This window comes from Buteo buteo, chromosome 11 (genome assembly GCF_964188355.1).
Source record: "Buteo buteo chromosome 11, bButBut1.hap1.1, whole genome shotgun sequence".
Lineage (NCBI taxonomy): Eukaryota > Metazoa > Chordata > Aves > Accipitriformes > Accipitridae > Buteo > Buteo buteo.
This window is the reverse complement of record NC_134181.1, coordinates 6,159,237-6,181,292: the sequence shown is the minus strand read 5'-3', so window position 1 is coordinate 6,181,292 and position 22,056 is coordinate 6,159,237. Positions and strand designations below refer to the sequence as shown.

Genomic DNA, 22,056 nt, shown 5'->3' with positions numbered 1-22,056 from the left:
AATAACTTCTCAGAAAGTAGCTAATGTGATACAGAAGAAGGAAGAGAGGCATTTGGTTCCAAAATGGGGGGAAAGTAAATCAGTTCGGGAACATTAGTTGGGAAATCCATGTTTTTAAACACTTGGATTTGTTATGAATTTATCCTTGGACTTTAATTCCCTGTCTTCCTAGTATTTTCTCTCTTCTTTTTTTTAAAAGCTGTCACTCCAGAAGTAACAGGCACCCAAAAGAGAGATAAATTTCAGATTGAGAAACTGTACGAGGATTTATTGTATGGAAGCTGTAGAAATGGAGATGCATTTTCCAGCCTTTTTACTAATTACAACCTCTTACATAACCACGATTGCCTGGTAAGCCTGGATGTACATTATTATAAAGCTTTCTCCGATTCATCCAAGGCTATAAAGCATGGTTAGCAATTAAAACTCTCACTGAAGTTTCATATTGCTTCCCATGTAAGCAGAGGGTAGACGACCTCATTAAGAATGCACATGACCTCTGGCTGAATGTGCTGCGCAAAGCTGCCGCATGCTGCAAAGGAAGATGCAGACACGGTTAGATTTCTGCTTCCGTCCCAATCTTTAAACGTTGGCTACTGTTGCTTTAAATATTTATAGCGGATGCAGGAAGTGTGGCTTGAATATAATGGCAAGGGAGAGACGGTGAGAAAATCATTCTCTCCAACTTTTATTTCACTTTAATCCCTGGTTGCTAGAAGTCAAGAATTTTGATACGATATGTTAGTGCTAACAGTGGGGGCTGTAGATTTAGCAGGCTCTGGGCCCCTTAGCATAGGGTTAAATGTCAAAAGCAGAGGAAGAAGCTGTCTGCAGTGAATGTGAATTAAGTTTTCCCTTTCTCAGCAAACCAGAAAAACTATTTGCCACCAGAAAAAAGCAGAAACTTCTGTAGCACTGTATTGTAATACCTGATGTCTGCTTCAAGACATCATAGCGGATAGTCATCACTACTATGCCTGCAGTACTACCGATGAATGACATCCAGTGGTACCATGTGGACTGTCTTTGTTTCAAGGTATTCGCTTTAAATCTCATCTTGCCTTTCAGAGTCCACCATTTATCCCCCTCCCATTCTGGCCTTGCCACATACGACATAAATAAAACACCATTAGTTCTATTAATCAATTATGATGTAGCCTGTTCTTATAATTAATCCCATTCATTATAGTGGAATCTTGCATAATTATGAACGTATGTTAGCAACTTAAGCTAGCTAGTTTAGAGCCAATAACAATATTAGTCAATAATGATACTTCTCCCTCCTTACAAAGGGAGCATCTTTACCCAGTGAGCTCAAGCTCCCGTTCACAGAGGAGCCCCCAGCTGTTCTTGGAGAGGGAAGCACAATGTTTGAGCATGAGAAAGGTACCTCTGGTAGTGTGTTATACTGGGCTCAGTCGGACTGCTAAGATGGGCAGATGTTATTACCTGCACTGGCTAGGGTAGGAAACTGAGGCATGAGAAGTCACCTGATAGGAACATGCTGACATGAGGGCTGGGAATAAAAACTAATCTTTCTGTTCTAGCAATAGGACAAATTCCTACATCTCAAAAGCTTTTTCTAAAAACAAACATACCCTGACCAGGCTTCGCTCCAACAAGGCTGTGTTACATTATGATGACGATAGAGCTGAGGGAACAGTAAATAAGGAGACTTTGCTGGCTTTTAAACAAGAAGGGGAGATGTCTTCACCCTAATTTGTCAGTGGATTTGACAGGCTCAAGAACAAGTGGGCATTATTGACAACTCCTTGAGACAAGGACTCAAAATGCCAAGTCTATTTACCCTGAATTTCTGGATCCAAGAGAGAGGGTGTTTGTCTCTGGGAGTTTTGTCAGACCCGCGACACAGAGATGTCAGTTATGAAGGGCCAGGACCAGAGGGGAAACGCTCCCTTTCTGTGGGCGTTGGAGCAGGCCTCATGACGGTATCTGCTGCTGAATTCTTCCAGATGTCAAAGATGAAGTTCAGGCTTGATTCCATGGCTCACCCTCGCCTTCTGTTTTAACAGAGGAAAAGGGGACTCCCAAGAAGATCCGCAAATACAAGATCAAACTGTGCTTTGGCTGATGACACAGTGAGGGAGGGTATTGGGGGAAAAAAGATTCAAAATTTACCTGCGTGGTAAGTTTTTGTGGTTTTGTCCAGCTCTTGCTTGGGGAATCAAGAACACTGGCATATCCATGCGCATGCTTTGCTCAAAAAGTTGGGAAGGAAGGGAGCATATATAACAATGTGGGCTGTACACTGTACAGCAGGGAGATGCAACTAAGTGACAGACAGTTAAAAATAAATAAAAAAAATTAAAAAAAAAAAACAACTAAGAAAAAAGAAACAAACCAGTGCCAAAGGCTTTGGAGTGCTTTCTACCCTCCATAGCTAGAACTAATTTTCACCTTTCCACACTTCTGCACAAAGAATTTTTTCCCGATATTTTTAACTTCTGAATTACCAAAAATATATTGTCCTACTTTGTTCTTTTTATTTTTTCTTTCCCCCATCTTTGTGCAAATCTAAATGATCATTTCAAAAGGTTTGGGGTTTATTTTTCCATTTGCTTTCTTTCTTAGGCCACACATAACTTTCTCACAAAACAAGCTTTGGAAAATTACAGGATCAAAAGGAACATTTTTAGTCAAGTCATTCTGCGAGCACTGGAACTTAAGGCGGTTACTTTCTACCATCCCCTGGGTCTCAAATGTGAGCTCCTGAATGAATTCTCCTGCATCTAGTGAGAGGTGAGTGCACCCACACATCTGTTTTCAGAAAACTTGAAGGCACTTAACCTTGACACCCATGTCATCTATCAAATTTTGTGAAATAGGCCCCAAAATAGAAGTCACTGGGAAGGGATGCAACAGACATGTGCATACTAGAAAGAGTGATGAACAAGCCTTTAAGAAACCATGATAAAAAGAAAAACAGAAAAATAATAAAAGCGCATAGGTGATAAAACAAATAAAAGAAAACCCCTAAATTCTGAAAATTCAAAGTTCCATGTCAGTGGCTATAATTGTTTGACTGAAAAAATCCAGCCCTATTTTATAACACTAAACTTTATAAGTACAAATAAAGGGAAATGATCTGAAAACCTAGTTTTGCTCAGACCTTCTCCAAATGGTGATCTTTGAGTCTAAAAAACTGTGCAGTTTGCAATGACAAGAAAATAAGTACATGAGGTTATAATCCGCCTTTGTTCTGCATGAGAAATTTCCACCGAAGATGGAGCTGCTGGTTATTTCCATCCTCTAATTAAGATACATAGCAATTCTGTTTGGCCTGAAGTACACTCAAAAGAAGCACAGACATGTAGTGTGTTAGAAATAGTAAAGGGCACAACTTTTCTAAAATCCTCCAAAATGATACAGAAAAGAATACTCTGGTCCTCTCTGACATACCAGTGAGCTTTCACCTTAGTATGAAACGCCCGACTCTAAGACCACCTGGAGATCTGAGGTGACCTGGAGCCTGCCCCCCAGAGTCCTCGGATCCTCTCAGTCTGGCCCTGGCTGCAAGACGCAGAAAGCACCCAACGTTCCACGAGTTCATTTCTTTTCACCTTTTGGCCATTTTGCTGCATGCAACTGCTTGTCGTACGCATAGAAAAGTTGGAACATCACACAACTGGGTCATGAAGTGCCTGGATGGGATAAATTACTGAGCCTGCCACCTGAACACAAAGCAGAGCTCCAGGGGTCAGGACTAACAAGATTATAAAGGCTGATGATGTATAAGTACAGAGAATGTTCCTGCAAATGCTTAATGATGTGAGTAACCTAACTTACACACAGAAATCCTTTGAGTAGTATAAGAAGTTGCAGCTGGGTCCCTGTCCAGCATTTGCAATTCTCGGGCAGCATCTTGCATTGTTAATTTTAACTATACTTTTGTGAAGTGATATCCATTGCTGTTCTAGGCCATTTAGCAAAGGAAAATTACATGGTAAATCCAAGCTCTTTGGGACTGTTGCTCCGGGGGGTTTCTCATGGATTTCAAGGAGAGAACAGATACTTAGGTCATACATGGGGTGCAGTGATTAGGCCTTGAAATGGCAAAAACATCCAAGGTCCCCGAGTTCCAGTGCAGCACCTGAAGCTGCCTCTGTCTGCTTCTAAGCAGCTCAGAGAGACCTACATTCCCCCAAACTGCTTCTGGGTTGATGAGGAAGGTGAGAGACAGCCTAGATCTGCTGGGGATGGGGACAGAGAGGACAGGACATTGCACGGTCATGTGTATGCTGCTGTAACACACGATCCTGCCCAAAGAAGCACTGCTGGAAAGGGATTTGTCTCCTTCCTCTCCTCACAGCAAATTCATGTATATTAATTACCAAGTAAACACCACGCACAGTTCCACCACAGTGAAGGCCCTCCACAGGCTGCAGAATTTGACTTTCTGAAAGAAAATACTTGTAACAGAAGTGCTCAGCCAAAGAGCAAGTCCTTTACACACTGACCAGGTAACAAAACAAAATGTCAAGCTTAGCTACGAGGAGAACTACTGAGGAAAACGGCAGTAACGAAGTTAAACTGGAGATTCTGAAACTTCCATTTTTGTCTTCTTTGGTGTTCAGGTAAAGAGGGGCAGTAAGCCAGTGCTTCATGAGTTTAGTGCAGTTCAAAACCTTACCTTCTGTAAGGAGGTGAGTTACTTTTATTTTTTTTTTTTTCCAGGTGACAATGTATTTAATATTTGCATGTTCAACGAAAAAGTTCTACATTGGCCCAATTTTTCTCACCTTTACATCAGTGAGCATAATTAATACAACTTGCAACTTCCTCTGGTGTCCATAGTCTAGTGTGTTCTTGTTTATTTGGCAGGGTTTTCTTCAAATCTCTATGCATAACTCCAGCACAACTAATGCAAGGCCCTTTGTAAAACTTTTGCCATCCAGGGAACAGTTGTGTTTATCTCCTCACCTCACTGACTGTCCCACATTTTTTATTCTCTCCCTAAATTTCCCTCTGCACGAGTTTATTCTCTGACCTTTGTCACTGCATTAGTTCTGGGGAGATTCACTTTTCGGAATGAAACAAAGAGAAAATAATTTACTTGGGGATGACAGAAAATATTTAGCCTTTTTATGTAACTTTCTCCTCTAGTGTAGGGTGTTTGGGGTGACGTTTTTTGTTTGGTTTGGTTTTTATACTAACCAAAGCCACCTCAGGAAGTTAGATTTACTTTGAAAATATAATATCAAAATAAAACCTTGGCATTTATACAAGAACCATATTATTTAAAAAAAAAAAACAAACTCTAGGCAGAGTTTTTCAATTAATTTTTCCCCCATCTGAAGTATGAAATAAATTTTCCTCTTTGGAAAAAACATATTTTTGGAAAAAAGGTGAAAAAATTTCTAAGGACTTCACTGTGTCCCAAACCTAAATGACTTAAGTGTTATAAGACCCTTCCCATAAGACCAAAGTAAACCGCAAAGCTAAAACCGAGGTGGGCAAGAGCAGCAAGTAAGAGTTGGAGAAACACACTTCTAGAGCACTAGGCTTAAAATACACATTGTATAGTGTACAGTCATCACAGCCTTCCAGCTATGGGACCACCACCCTACCTCTTTGGAAGTTGCAGCAAGAAAAGGGTTCCGATGAGGAAGACTCTCTGGTTAATCACCTCTGAGGGCAACATCCAGAAGAAAATAACTGTAAGGAGAGCCTGATGGGTGTCCTTCCACAGGGCATTTTACAGAGATAAGCAGACAGATAAGTCTTCGTGCCCTCCCCTGTAAGTGGGCTAGGAAAAGGTCTGGAGGTTACTGCAGTGTTTTTTAACTGATAAACTTTACTTTGGTGGAATATAAAAAAGCCTCTAGGAAAATGCCTTAAACGTACTAAAGCTAGAATATGTCAGTTTTGCAACTCTGTCATACATCTCGGAAGAGGTGGCATTTAAAGACAACTGCTCAACTCGAGAGAATCTTAACTTCTAGTTCACTTGGGTACGGAGACTCAGAGGGCAAAAGAAAAAAAAAATTAAGGAAGGTGCTTAGAAATGTGAAACAGAACTCAACATTTATTATTACTGTTGTCATTCCTTCTTCTGTTGTTTGAGCATTTGGGGTTGGCAATATTGCTTCCCTGATGGGCAGAACTGCTCATTAATATATGTGATACATCTGCTTCTCCATGTTGTATAGCCCAAGCAAAATCAATCCTGTCTGAGCTTGGAGCTATAATGAAAACTGTATCTGACAGTAGTCTAAGCCCAATTTCCCCATTTCATAAAAAACATATGCTGTGAGATCATTAAGATGTGATCTCTTTTTCCATTCATATCTGCTGGAATTTCACATGTAAACAGAGAGCTTTTCAACTCAAAATTCAACACCTGATATCCTGGCTTTGCTCTGCAACTGGCATTAACAAATGATCATTGATTTCAGCAGTTTGCAACTACCTTTGCTTCACTAGGGATGCTAAACTAGCAGCATGGTCTATTATCCTGCACTGATGACTGCTACGTGGTATGCCACTGCTTAATCGCACAGTCACCAATATCTCATGGTCTAATGTGCATCCATTTCAAAACACGGCAACTATTTTTTCCAGTATAACGTTAGTAAATATATACTTAAGTTATTCCAGAACCCAGCAAAGTAAGAGATGACATTTTTCCAGATGCCTTGGTTATTTAGATACCTCAAGTCTGCCAGCGTAACAATTTAACTGAATGGCACTCACTGGGACAAAAAAAAGGAACATCTTTAGTAATACTGCTGCATCAGTTATCTGGTGCTTGTAAACCTGCCTTCCCGACCTCTTGACAACAAGGGAAATCAGACATTTTCACAGCAGTGGAAGAACTTATACAATTCTGTTTTATGTAGAACTCCACTTCAGGCCCTAAGGAACTGCTTTTTCATTTTATTGTTGCCCTTCTCTCTTCACCCTGACCTGCCTCTGTATTCCCAAGTTGCTCAGCCTTTATCTCTACGTAAAGAGGGCAAAAGCCTGCGATTCAGTGCGTTATTCTGAAGGGGAATTCCTGTCACATGAACACTCGAACATCGCTGCAACCTGACAACGATATCTCCCTGAAATATTATTACTGAGCACTCACTACATATTAAAATGCACTAAATGAAGTGTTATCTGCAGAGGAAAAAGTAAACGAATAAAGGTCAATAATTAAATTTTTAAAAGCCCGCAGCCTACAGGTTACCATTTGTGTGTTAAAGGTTGCAAATTCTTTCAGGAATGGGTTGCTGTTACTTAGATAAAAAACCCTGAATGCATATGTGTGTAAAGCCATGATGTCAAACACATTACACACTGCTCCTGGCATGTCAAAACCAAAATAAAGCCCCTAGAACTTCAGGACAACACATACACAAGGTTTTGAGTGAACTCTTTATGCCTAATGTTTTAAAAGCAGAAGGACCTTAATAAGATCAACCCTGGGAGCAATTTTTGCATGGAAAGTTAGTTTACCTCCCTATTTACCTAAACATCCATGCTTCTTGTGTTTACAATGCAAGTCCACACTACTAGTGTTGACAGATTTAAAGCTTTTTAAAATTTCACATATTAAATACTTACGTCGGAAGGAAAGCAAATTTCCTTACAGGTTACTAGTCTGAGGCTGACAAAATAATACTTTACAAAAGGATGTCAAATAAGCAGTCTGGTAAGGATTTTCTCTTCCATTTCAGCTGGGTGTTGGGTGCTGCTCTTTTTTGCCACTGGTTCTTACTGTTGCTGCCATGCCACGTATTGCTTCCAGAGTTGTTCTACATTTGCAACACAGCCCAAACCTAAAATAAAACCAGTACCAACCATCCTGCTCACTCTAGTGGGCTCTGGATCATGGAAGCCTATATAGACTCCATCTCCTGACTATGGGATCAAGCTGGGATATGGTAAATCTTCACAAGCCTCCGTTGGATTCACACCTGCGCTCATTTAATTCTGCAGCTTCTGGTCCTGAATCTCATAGAAACCACCACACACTACAGTCAGCATGTAAGCATGTGGTAGAAACATCATGACCCAGTGTCATAAGTCATTCTTTTTACACAAATAGGATCCTAAATACCAACTGATTGTTAAAAGGGCACTTACCAAGGTTTATTAAGTACATACAACATAAATCCATTTGGCATGTAATTAATTCAAAATTACATGAGCACTAAATGTGCAATTAACTCTGCGAGGAATGTTTAGGCCTTTAGCTGGCATTTACAAAGGAAGCTACAAGTTTATTAGCTAGCAATTTATTGCTAAAATACTGGCAATTCATGAGTATGTTGATTGAAATCTAACTTACTATCACTATATTGTTATAGGGCAATTAAGGGTCTAAACAACCCTTTCAAGTAAATTAAGAAACAATGGAAGTTTTATGCATTAATAAGAATGCTGTTAACCAGACAACTAACAGGTCTTTTATTAAAACCCAACAAGTGTGCTTTTCCCCAGCTGTGGAGAACCCTTTCAAATGCACTCAAATACTTCAGCAACATGTTTCTAACCTCCAAGGAGGTATTGGGGATCTGTTGGCAAAATCCTACCGCTATTGCCAGACAAATATTGCATAGGACATCATACAGTGGGGTTTAGCCCAAAAGCCACATGTCAGGGACTCTTCTAGTCAAAACCATAACATGAGAAAAGCTCAGCACAGATGCCGAAACAGAACGTAGTAAAACAGCGAAAGGGGGTTACTGATCCCTTTGCCTGGGAAGTTCTCCTCTTGGGCCCATGACTAGCAAATTATGTTTCCAGCTTGGAAGAGAACGCTTACGCACATTCTGATAAATATGTTCTTCTGGCACTACCAGCCTGGTGCCCAGACACACCGTACGTATCGGCACTTACCTACAAGGTGCCCACACACAGGAGAGTGCGGAAGCGCCTTCAGAAGCCTGGGAGCCTGCACAACGGATGGATCTTTGGGGCTTCATTTCTTGCTTTGTTTAAGAATCATCATCATCAATGGAACTCCAGCTCAAAAGGGAAACACTAGTTTCCAAATCTGCTAAATCTGGTAAAAGTTTGGATTCAGGCCCAAGCTTCATGGCCTGGAGCTCTTTTTATGATGAGCTAAATACTGAATCCGAGAATCCACAAATTTCTTGAAAATACATACTTAATATGAACTTGGAAACTAACCCCATAGTCCAAGTCTATTACTCAAGTATATATACACTCCTGGCAGGACATCCAGTTTATGATTACTCTTTTATCTCTGGAAAGCATAATCTGTCCATAGCAATGTCAACAGACAGCCATCTGCAGCACATATTTTGCTTCCACTTATAACCTCCACCCTGTGATTCTTTTCATGTAAACTAATAACCAGCTCCCATGTGCCAGTACTTTACTGCAGTTGGATCATTGCACCCATTCTCTGCTGTAGTCATTGCATACCCTGGGTTTCATATATAGAAGCCAATTCAAGCCAAATGAATAGATGACAACAGAGAAAGCTGCTCCCTCGCATCGGGCCTAGGCACAGTGGTGTTTTGCCATCTAAGATTCCAGTAGCATCGGGCTTCTCGTTCTTTGGTTTGCTTTTCCCTCAACATGAAATTTTGTGCTATCGGTGAAAATTAATCCCTCTACATTTCGCAGTAGAGTAAAAGGTTAGGAGGAACCACAGAAAGAGGGGAGAGACAAACTGTTCCAGGATTATCTTTTAGAGCTGAGGGTCAGGATCTTCTAGAGGACTGGAGGGGTGGGGAGAAAAAAAAAAAAAAATCACTCCAACAGTCAAGTTCCTTGGCACTCTCCTTTCCCTCCCTGAGATCCTCCCAGCCAGAATAAGCAACATCTCTTGGTGCCCTGCAGTGAGCCAAATGGCATGAGGTGCCGCAGCTCCTCCGAGACCACCCTCGGCCTGATACCCAAGATCAAAGACAGACGCTGTGCAAGTTGCTCCAGAGCACTTCAGTGCACACATCGCTCCACAGACAGGCTTCACCATCTCTGCAGCGTGCCTACAGGCCTCTGTATCATATACTACCCATAACACAGTGTTTCCCACATATTATGTACTACAATTTTTGCAACAACATAAAAACTGAATTTGAAAAGCCACAGATGCACTGTTTAACTTGATAAATTACATTTCAGGTTGAGTTGCAGTAACTCTTTCTGGTTCTGTCGCATGGTCAGGTGCTGACCATCTGATAGTGACCTCCAAAAGGGTCCATGGATGCACAGTATTTAAAATCTGCAGAGGACAGAACTGGAGCTGAAGGCTTTGAGCACAGAGCAGTCAAACTGGAACGATTATACTTAAAAATTTAATATGCATCCTGCCCTCCTACTGAAATCCATGATTAAATCCAACACTGAGGAAAAACAAGGCAAAAGAAGGAAACATGTCTGTTGATTTTTATTAGTTTCTTGACATTTCACTATTTGGGGGGAGGTTGGTTTTTAAGGAGTTTCACCTTTTGCCTTGCTCGGGGAATTTAGAGTTAAATGTAACGTACAGAATTCAAGGGCTGCAGCAACCGTTAGTGTTTCTCTTCAGAAAATCTGAATGCAAATGTTACAGGTGACATTACTTTGAAGTTCTATTCTTAGTTCTCCAGTAGATGTTTAATGACATCAGAAAACATTATCCAAGGCAATACAATTAAGCCTATTCTAAAATCCCTGAACAAAAGATACCCAGTCCTGAGTGCACATGCCCAGGATAGAGTAAGCTGTCAGATCCCCATGCTTAACTGCATGTTGGTGGGGGGCAACTCTGAGCAGACTCAGATTTTAACTTGCTTAAAGCTGACCTCACTGTGGACACCATCAGTGTTTTTCTGGGTGTTCAGTTCACGCATGGATTAATCTCTCTCAATTTTTACAGTAACAAACTAGCAGTTACCGGGCTAACTTAATAACCAGACACCCCAGATAATGAGTATTAGCAGGCAGAGGCTGTGCTGGTACCTTAGAAATAATAGGATTATATACCATGCAGACGGCTTGAACTGTGGAGTACCTTCCCTGCCCTGCCTGGGACTCCGAAGTGGAGATTGTGGAGCAGACCAATGGGAGATACAAACTGTGGTACTGTCCTAGCAATTTCTAGTTCCTATTTAAATACCATCTTGCTTGTTTATATTGGATTTTCAGTGGAAAATGACATTCAAGCACATCAGATGCTGGGAGAGAGGTTTAACCTCAGGGTGCTGCTGATATTTTATCCAGGGTCTGTATCATGTTTTGAGTAGCTGTACACCAGGACAAATAGTCTCTGCTGAGCTTTTGTTTCACATATTAATGTTGCTAATTTACATGCAATCTTATTCGATCCTGGCCAGGCCCTATTTTCTCAATCTCCACCTGTTCCTAAGCCACAGGGCATTTGTCTCCAAGTCTAGATTGATTGAACAGTGGAGGAAAAGTTGATGGGGTTGTTCCATGGAGATGCCTAACCCTGGTAGATGTTGAAGAAGGGTTTATATGCACAAATATATTCACGAACAACAAGAGAGCAGGATTTACTGGTGCCTGCCACTGAGTCCTGAGTGATGATGAAGACTGTGTCAGTTGAGCTATTTTCAATGTTCTTTTGTTTAGGGTTGATTAGAAGTGCAGTCTGAACTGTGCAGCTCCCCTGGCAGTCTGGTAAAACACAGGCACAGCAGCTTTGTTGACTGTCCTTCTCTCCTCTCCCTTTCACACCCTCTCCTTAAAAATGCATTTCCAGAACTGCTCCATTCATTCTATAGTCAGGCCACCAAAGGAAATCAGAATTTACTGGAAGGCCTTTAGTTTTCAGAAGGCTATTTACAGAAAGTAAGAGAAAAAAATCCCTTGGGAAAATCTCATCTGAAAAAAACACGTTGCATTCAGAGAAAAAAAAAATCAAATACAAACATTAGGCATGAATATACCAACATGCTACTAAATAAAAATAATCCTTAGAGCTTACACAGAGATTTTTGACTCTACAAAGCAAACATTAACCAATTAGTTAAAGCTAAAACACAAGCCTTAAGGTCAGCTATGCACTAAGCTGCTGCACTGTAAATCTGAACTAAGTCCATAGACTTAAATCATCGTGCTTTGGATTTCCAGTAGCATGTCTGACAGCAGAGACTGGCCAATTCATTAAATGCAAAAGATGTTCTAAACTTTCAAAAGCCACCTCCCATGTGCATGTACACGCTGTGTACCACTAGAACTTGACTACTTGAGTACATACATTTCTTCTGCAGACATTCAGATATCCAGGGCAAGTTTTCCATTGCCCCTTTTTTTACTAAATTTTATAGTGAATAATACTTCTGGAATTTGATCTCTCACACACACAAACATTCTTAAGTAAATACTGACGCTTTTAGAGTATCTACTGCATCATCCCTGTCCCCCTCAGCAGCTCTTTGGAGCAAGCAGTTTCTTTTCAGCTCAAAGCTTAGTACAGCCAGTAAAAGAAAAAATCTCCAAAGCAGCTTACTGAACTTCGAAGTTTTCCGGCTCTAAAACAAACACGCTTCTATCTCTTTAAATCTGCTTCCTCATAACCACAAACATGTATGTTTTTCATAAAGCTCTGGAAATTGTACTGGACCCAAGGGAAGGTACCAAGTGGAAACCTTGATATCTTGAGATTAGAACTCTACTAGTCCTGAGGTACAATGTGCTGTTTGTAACAATTATAATAATACACCTGTACTACCATTGTCAGTGTGGAGTAGCCACATGGGGTCTCATTAGTATTGTATTAGGACTGCATGGGGAAACGGATAATGGCCCATAATGAAAAATGCCAAATTTTCTATATAATAAAAATGAACTTGATTAATGAAAATCACTTTCAGGGAAAGAGTTACAGCGTTGTTAGAAATAAAAAATGATGTATTAATCCGACACTCTTACAGATGGTCCCAACCTCCTGACAACTGCTATTCATTTGAGATGCTATTAGCATGCATAATTATGCTAATTAAGTTGTAATTAAGCACCAATTCTTCAGAGGGCTTTTTTTGTCTATCATTTAATACAACTCAGCTTCAAAGAGTGCTTAAAGCTTTACACAGTGTTTCACGAGAAAGGGGTTCCCAAGTTTCTTAGTAAAGATTCAGCAGCTGAGCTATGGAATAGGGCCTGTAATCTTTGTTTTGGTTAAAGAGAAACCAGTAAATTGAAGCAGGGTCTGCCAATTGTTGATAAAATAATTAACACTTTCTGCTAAAATAGCACAGTTCATACTAGGACAATTATAAAAAGGAGAAAAATGGTATAATTATCAATGGAGCCAACACCAGTGGCCTATTATGGCTGCTACCCCCTAATTTGAAAAAAATAATTCATTGACAAGTAGATTCCCGTAAATAATAATAATGGTCCTGATTCAGATACTCTTACTCACATTGTGTACAGTCCCCTCATTCCAAGACTACTCCTGCAGGCCTAATTTAAATAACAGGGCAAATTGCATCAGCTCAATTTAAATTGATCTGAAAATCAATTTAATTAAACCAGGGCCAATCTTAGTGTGAACACTCCTGCTTCATTTTAACTTACACCTGTTTCCAATTGATCACGGATTTGATCCAGTAAAGGAGTTCAGATAAAGCCACTCTTATTTCAGGATTTGCACTGTTATAATGCAACTTTCCTGTTTAAATGAGGTTAAATCAGATGCAAAAATAATAATCCTTTCTGAAAGCTCATTTTAACATTTTTATTCAAACATCTATTGAAATGAGAGAAATCTCTTAAAAGCAAGCAGAAACCCAAGCCTCTGTTTCCAATTGCTGGCAAGTCCTTTTCTCCTTTTTGTAACAGGACTGGGCAGCATTGTGAAAGCCATATTCTTACAATTCCCCATCTCCCTCTTTCTAGCACAGTAGATCTGTACTCCTATTTGGGCAAAACTCTACTGTCACATTAAGCCAAAGGAAGATTTTTATTTTTAACTGATTCAGCTGATTTCTTGTCTTGTGAACAGAGCTGAAATGGCAAACAGCTTCTTTCAAAAAAAAGACTCATGATAAAATATTAAACTATGTACTGTACGTGCAAGTTGACATTGTGAGTATCCAGGCTTGGCCAGTTTCCTGGGACCCAAACATTTGGCTCTAATCCTCATTTAATCAGCCTATAGGACCAAATAATTTTGCTTTCTCTTTACTACAGACCCCATCCCAAACATTAAATGCATTGCCAATAAAACCTAAAGCAATGTGGTACTATTTGCCTCACATGGAATACCAAGTGATATATATAAAAGCATATAAACATTTTTTTTAAAGTAAATGGGGAACATGCACTGTAAAATCAAAAGTCTCTGCACTAATCTTCGGATAAACACAACTGGTTGCTGTTAAGAAAATGGCCCAGAGGGGATTATCTAAAATACTGTTATGCTGCTGACAACTTGGCTGTCTCTTTTTTATTATTTTATTATATTCTTATTTAGTGCTCTATTCTATCATCTGCTGTAATTTCAGATTGGTCTTTACTTCTCAGTTAATTCAAGTTCTCAAACACTGGCAGGGTCTTTTGGCTCAGATTTCAATTAAAGACATAAAAACTAGAAAAGCCCACTTCTTCTGACTGGGATGTTTTTAACATTTGGGGTCTTCAGGAATGAAAAAGCAAATTGGAGGCAGAGGGTTTGACTTTGTCTGAAAACAAACAATGAAATTTTAAAAGCAGGCTGGACTGCTTTGAACACAACCGATAAACTCCACTTAGCCAGATGCCAACTAGAAATCCCTTGAACAATGTCTGGAGCCAGATTATCACATTCCTGCATGAACAAGTTCATAGGGAAAATGTGCATGATTTCCATATGCATTTTTCCATTCTCGTACATGCAATCTTTGTAGGGTCGTCCATAGACTGAACCTTGTTGCAAGTTGCTTACAAATACAGGCTCACATGTGTTAATGCCTAACATCAGACCCTGTGTGCTTACTTTTCTTCAAAAGCAGATATGGGTACTTAAAACGACTATACGAAAAGCTACTGAAATGGCAGAATATGGGCATGTTGGGCAGTTTAGCCCTAAGTATTCAATATTTTGCTAAACAAAACACCTACTTAAAAAAAACCACTGATTCATGCTATACTAAATGCAAGGATGGGCACAGTGAAGTAATCATCTCAAGTCTGCAACCCCGTATTCAGTATGTTCCAAGTATCTCTCATTGTAAGGCATGATTAGAATTTACAGTGTGATTACAAAAGCCATCCTCTGGTAGGAAATCCAGCACTAGTACCCTTCAAAGTCTTTTTCCTGCTGGGAAAAAATCTCAGGATCTGTCCCCAAATGCTGTGTTCATCTGTTCATCCATATAATCATTTTCCTGGATTTGCACTGGTGGCACTGACTTCCTATAAGTCACTTGTATAGCAGTCTAATCTATATCAAGGAGGATATGTAGGATTCCTCATACTTACCTCATTCTTCTGAAATGCATTAGCACTAACCAATGCAATGTAGCAGGAACCCTGTTGTACAGATGTCCCCATCTCAGATATTCAGTGCTTCCTCAAAGGGCTGTGTGACCCCATCTTGCTGCAAAGCCACCTGGCCTTCAGTTATGAACAATGTTTCAGGGGAAGACAGTCAACTCCCATTGCCCTAGAAAAAAACAGAACTCTGAATTCTTTCCCGCCAGACAACTAGAGAGTCATGATTCCCTGCACAGGTATTTCAGCAAATCTTAACAAGGTGGCTCTTACCAGGGGTTACTGGGGAGCAACCCCACCTGAACCTTAAAACCTTTGGCAAGACTCCAACAGAGTTTATTTCCTCCTTGTGCTAAGCACAGACAGCACACAAACTGGCACCAAGCCTGGCACCGCGCACCAGACCAGAATTGCATGCTGGAATAGGAACTTTACTGAGTCTGGCCTCCCACCAGCACATAAAGGATTAGAGGCATCAATAAAGTCTTACCATGCGCTTGTCTGCACCTTTAGACTCATGTATTATTTTCAGCAGTGGGTTAAGTAAATAACTTACGCCATCTACCAAAAAAAGGGACATGCAATTCACATGATACATGCCCAAATGGAATAGAATATAGCAGAGAATATTTGAAAGCTTTTAATTCAAAGGACTTTGTGCATTTGTTTTTAGTCTGCTGTATGTCAGCTATATTGAAAACTACCCAAACTACAAGAACCTAGTTCAAAGACAACAAATGCAGGTTGTTCTTTCAATACAGATTGTATTAAAGGAATCATGTGTTCTCTGAATGTCAACCAACCACTGAGTATTGGCAAAAAGCAATTTCTTTAATAGCAAGGTTAATTGAAATACCATTGAAAGCTGATTTCTATTGTACAATCGAAATTAGTGGCTTTATCCGAAAAATCCAATTGGCATTGGAAAAGGTTGCTAGCTGATCATAAAATGATGAGAAGAACAGTGGCTGAATGAGTAAAGTCACGGACAGGGAAAGAGAACATGCAGGTTACACTCCAGTTCCATCACTGCACAACTTTGCTTCTCAAAGGCCCTTTTCAACCCATGAAGGATTTTGAGACATTTGGGTGAACTGTTAAATGTGGATATTCTCTACTGCAAGAAAATGATAATTAATACTTGAGTCAATCATGAACTTACTAAAAATGTTAGAAAACCATAGGAGATTTTGGATTCCCAAGCACTGGGAAAGCATATCTCTGAAATTCAGCAATCTCAGTGAAGGCAATGGAGCGGACTTCATAGCCCCATGTAACAAGCTACCTTGTCTTTCTTTCCTCGCTGGTAAGTACAGTATTTGCTTTTACTGTCTGTACAATTCAAAGATTATCTACACTCTTCTTACACTATAATAAGAGTTTCCAAAAGCAAGATCTAAAAAGAATGGTACGAATTTGGAGTTTGTAATGAAATCTGAAACTAACAGATATTTTTCTTCCAGGATTTTGCTTACATATATGAAAACACAATCTCTAACAGGCACCTGATCCAAATCCCAAAGTCAATGACATCTTTCCATTGCCTTCACTGGGGTTTAGATCAGGCCTGTAGTATCCATTTGTTCCTGCTTTAGGCAGGAACAGAAAAGACTCTCAATCCACTGTAGAATTCTGACCTCCAGGCTCAATCAGAAAATTAAGTAGTATACAAAAATATACCAAAATTCAGGTCCAAAGCTAACTCGTATCTCAAAACGAAGTAAAAATAGGATTCCATGTAATCTGTTTACCCATCCTCCATGAAAGAATCTTCTCTTGACTGTACTTCAATAAAAAAAAAACAAAAACATGATTCAATTGGCTTGCTTTGAAGAACAAACAGAAAACAATCCAGAGGCTGCTTCCCTCCCTCCCCACTAGTGCAAGAAAAACAGTGAGAAATGATCTTTTGTTTTGTAGCAAACTCAAAAAGCATCACAGCCATTATTGTACAGACTGTGACACTTTCAAATCAGGCCCTAGCAGTAGTAAACTCCTATGAAGGAGACATAAAGGAATGTGAGTTGAGAGGGAAAGTTTGTAAGTATTCCTTCCACTGAAATTTTGTCCCCGTGTAGTAGAAATCTAAAGTGATTAAAAGTGATTCAATTTTAGAAACAAAAGAATGGGATGCTTTTTAGTGACTCATTTTGGGGTTGCCAGACTCCTGCAGAAGACACATGGGATTGTTTTTCAAGAATAAACGCTAATGTCCCTATTGTCAGAATCTATCTTCATAGTGATATTTGGCTCTTTCTCATGGGAGAGAATTTTTTTCCAGTAATGCACCAAGTTTATAATGAAACACAGAACAGGTGACATTAATATTCACTTTGAGCAAAACAACAGCTCTGATGATGTTTTGCTTTTCATTCCTACCACTGTTCAATAAGATTAACACTCATCCACCAGAAAGTTTGTTCACAGTTAAGCCAGAATGAATTTTACTCGACAGAGCAATATGCCCGGAATACAAATAAAGCCCTTACATTTTCTGATTAATGTTATTTCATGTTCCCAGGACACTGGGACAGTATCACATGAGAATCTGGGAAAGTCCCACTAAAACTAGAACATATGGTTACCGTAAATAATAGAAATGTACACACTGGGAAAAAAAGTTTCATAGGAATTGCACAAAGAAAAATGCTTTTGCCCAGACCTTTCTAGGACAGGTTCCTTCGAGGACACTTCCTACAAGAGCAACCAGTCTACTCTTAAATTTCCAAAGCAATGGTGTTTCTACCACCTCTTTTAATAGACTGGATTTATGAGCTTCCGGCACATACTCATTCCGCTGCTGTTTTCTCTTATCAGTGCCTTACTACTTCAATAATTACAAGGTATCTGAACAATCCTCAAACAAGAACCCAAATGCATGCTTTGTTCAGATACAGGCAGGACTGAGCCTAGTCAGACTTTTATGGTATCAAATCAATACCTTCATCGGATTCCTTCAGTTCACTCCTTGCTTGGTAAGTTTGGCAGTTGTGCACTGTTAATCTAATGGATAAGAGCATCATTTTTGCAGCTTGCATTCAGAAAGCACTCTCAGCTAGTTTGGGCTCTGAGAATCAGGATTACTAATTCCTGCATTGCTCATTTGCCTTTTTGCCTGATACTGGGCTAGTTACTTAAGATCTACAACTTTGGTCTATTCATCTATACAACTGGATCACTGAGAACCATAGCAAATGATCACAATGGGCTTTTTAATCAAATTTCAATGGTTTTAACCTACATACTGACAAACACTGGTATTTCTTTTCACCAAATAAAATAATATCTTGGTGGTATCCTGCCTCCCTTTTAAAGGATAATACTTAAATGAGTACTTTATTTTCTAATTGATTCCTGCTGGTAAAGCACATTACAATCCTCAGATAAGGAATCCCACATAAATTCAAAGAACTAAATATTTGGTTTTCTTTTTTAGAAGATCATCCAAAACATTATAATCCTTAGCCATATGAAGGCACAGCAGCTCCACTAAGTTTCCAAAGCAGACAGACATCTAGATTCTCATTTTCTTCAGCTATATTTGCACACCAAATAGGAAAAAGAAAGCACATTAAACACTGCTAAGAGATCCTGACAAAGAAAAGGAGTCAATTGAGTGATCCACACAGAAAGCTCCAACCATGCCTGCCACTTGACCTAGAATTAACAGAACTGCCAAGTTCAAGAGTAAAGTTTCCTCATTGCAGAAAAAAAAACAAAAAACCAAACCAAACCAAAACAAAAAAAAACAAGCCACCAACAACCAAGGAAAAAAAAAAAAATCCCTCTACCCTTCTTAGTCACTCCTTCAAGGAAAACCCTGAAGCCAGAATAAAGTTTGCACAGGGTTTTAGTTACAGTTAATGTATAAGCCAACAATGTTTACTCAGTATTATATAGGCTTTGCAACACACCACGGCAGTAAATTAGCTTGATATATTAGCTCTGTGCTGAGAAAATGAGACTGTCTCCAAGATCTGTAAAGCACGGCAAGTATTTCCCCTATGGTACAAAGATGAGTTCAGGTCACAGCAATAAAATCTAGGCCAACGTGCTGTGCTGCACTCAGAAGAAAAACAAGCTCTAGGATCCTTGCTGCCCTCACGTACACATGTGGAAAACATCCACTGACCACTGCAGTGGCAACACTTGCCAACCATAAGGACAAGCTTTTTTTAATTCTTCTTTTCACCCCTATACCTACGCTAAGACAGTTCTTTGTGAAGGAAAACAGCTGTACCCTTCCTGTTCTTTCTCTTCCTTCTGATTTCCCCTAAAGATAATTTTCTTCTGAAATTTAAAAAAAAAAAAAAAAAAAAATCAGTCTGTGATGGGAAAGGATTAGGGACAGTAAGATCATTTCAAGCAACTGTTATTTTCTTGGCTGTGTCTTTCCACCTCAAGTTGCTTAGAACAGACCTGTTCAGCTCATCACCAATGCTTCCAGACACATCCTTGCTTAAAGGTAAACAACAAAATGAAGCTGAGGAGTCAGGGTCTTCACACAGGTTGCTGTTAAAAATGCAAACATCCTGGCACCTGTCCTGTGTGCCAGCTGCCTGCTACAGGGATACCCTCCAGAACTGATAAAGCTACTCAGCCATTTCCACATTCTGTTCTTCTGTATACCCATTTGCAAGATGGGAAAGTAACATTTCCTCAGTGCACAAGAATGCTAAGAAGCTTAAAATAGAAGTATTTGTAAAGTGTTTTGAATTACTGAGTAGAAGGTATTCTATAGCAGCCAAGTACTCTCAGCAAAGCTACAATGTGAAGTATGTCCCTATTTGCTGACAAAGACCCTTGTGTTACCTTCCTTTTTCATGCTCGTGGTTTGTCATTTAGGTGTAAAGTGATGAATGAAGGAACAGCTAGCTGTTCATTTAAAATCCAAGACCTTGGACTGAATAGTCACTTATCTCTACAGTTCGACCAGAAGAAAGAAAACATTATAACCAAATCAAACACCGGTCATGTGATGCTCACTATTGTATAACGATAACAGAGCAAACAAAAAAGATATCTGGAAGGACATACAAGCACTACAGCTTCCAAGGGGTAAACTACATATTTTGCCAAACTGACATCTTTTCCAGTGGTGGACTATCTCTGACGCTATGATAACTAAGTAGAGGATAGAACTACTTAGCTGCCAGCTTGAGAATTTTTAATTGCTTCTCCAAATCAGATGGCATAAATCCACGCTAGAACATGGGGTAGGTGAATTCTACATTTGACAATTGATGAGTGTTTTATTACATTCTGAAGTACTGTATATATTATCTCACAAGCCTGGTGTCCTGAGGGGAAAAAAGTGTGTGCAGTACAGGTATTTAAGACTACCATTCAAACATACAGTCTTTACAATGACACTGCTGTCTTCAGCAAAAGCATACAATGTTTTGATTGTATCATATTGAAAACTATCGTTAGCAAGGTTATAATAGCTCCCATTTGACTACAGAACTCAAAATGTGTATCTGCTGAACAAACAAATGCTGCTGGATTCTTCCACGTGCATGTAGCATGAACTTAGCAAATACTCGCATAGTATTATCCAGGTACAGAAATTTCACTGAAGTCTGGTTAGTGATTTAAACAGGTGATGAACCACTTAGGTCAAAAGGATCTACCTTTTTGCTCATACTTTAAATCACAATTTTAACATGACCTTTTACATTTGGTTTAAACTTACCCACTTTCCACCTTCTGCTCTATATACTTTATTCATTTATTGAAAAATATCTTAGTGTGATTTGGTGGAAAGTAGATGCTGCAGTGTGAATATCAGAGCTGGTTAAGCGTGGACATTTTTTAAATGGTAAAAACAAACCCTGACTTTTTGTAGTAAGAAAACTAAAGTGTCGAGCTGAAAACAGAAACAATGGAAAATAAAACATCTGGGTTTGTTTTATAATTTTCTAGTGGAGAAAATACTTGTGAAAATTGTCTTCAGTGATAGAAACAAACATTGCTATCAAATAACACAATACTCAGTATAACAGTAGGACATCATGGTAAATTAGCACAAGTTACTTATGCTGTCCTATACTAAAGTCAGGATTAATTAATTGTCTTCCCATTATCCACATCTGGTACAGTCATGACAGGAATTCCAGGAGTCTCATGGAGGTTTTGGAAATGGCAGAAGATTGCAACTATCAGTGCAAACCAGGATTTTTCTGGGTGCAGTTTTGGTTCCCACTGAAGTCAACAGTTGGTAGAGACACTTCTCCTCTCTCCAGATTAATAGTTTTGAAAACACAAGTTGAGATGACTATGACTCAGACAGGTCTAAGTATTAGATACCTGTGGATCTTCTTAATGATAGCAAATAAGTCTCGATGGCTAAAGTTAAAACCATGTATCGTCAGGTCCTACCAGTATATGAAATGGTTTCACCTTGCACTATAATCTGGGACACCATTCTTTTCATAGTCTGACCCTGAGCAGCCCTCTCTTTTTGGTACTATTTGTACACCTGTCCCAGTAAAAATTTATTGCCTAGTCATTATTTTAAACCATCAGCACTGCTCAGTGAGATGGTTAAGACCCATCAGCACAATATAAATAGCACCAGCGCTAACAGCCTCCTATCTTTTTCATCAGTAGAGAAGATATCAGATCTACTGTTTAAGGCAAATTGGGGTT

General features: G+C 39.4%; 1 long non-coding RNA gene across 1 annotated transcript in view; it reads right to left on the bottom strand.

The window, feature by feature from the left end:
* Positions 1 to 15,399: 15,399 nt before the first annotated feature.
* The window catches only part of LOC142036244 (uncharacterized), an 83,041-nt gene continuing 76,384 nt past the window's right edge, over positions 15,400 to 22,056 (bottom strand). Inside the window, exon 4 of the long non-coding RNA XR_012652126.1 lies at positions 15,400 to 15,577. This is a non-coding gene — a long non-coding RNA (uncharacterized LOC142036244). The remainder of the gene's footprint in view (positions 15,578 to 22,056) is intronic.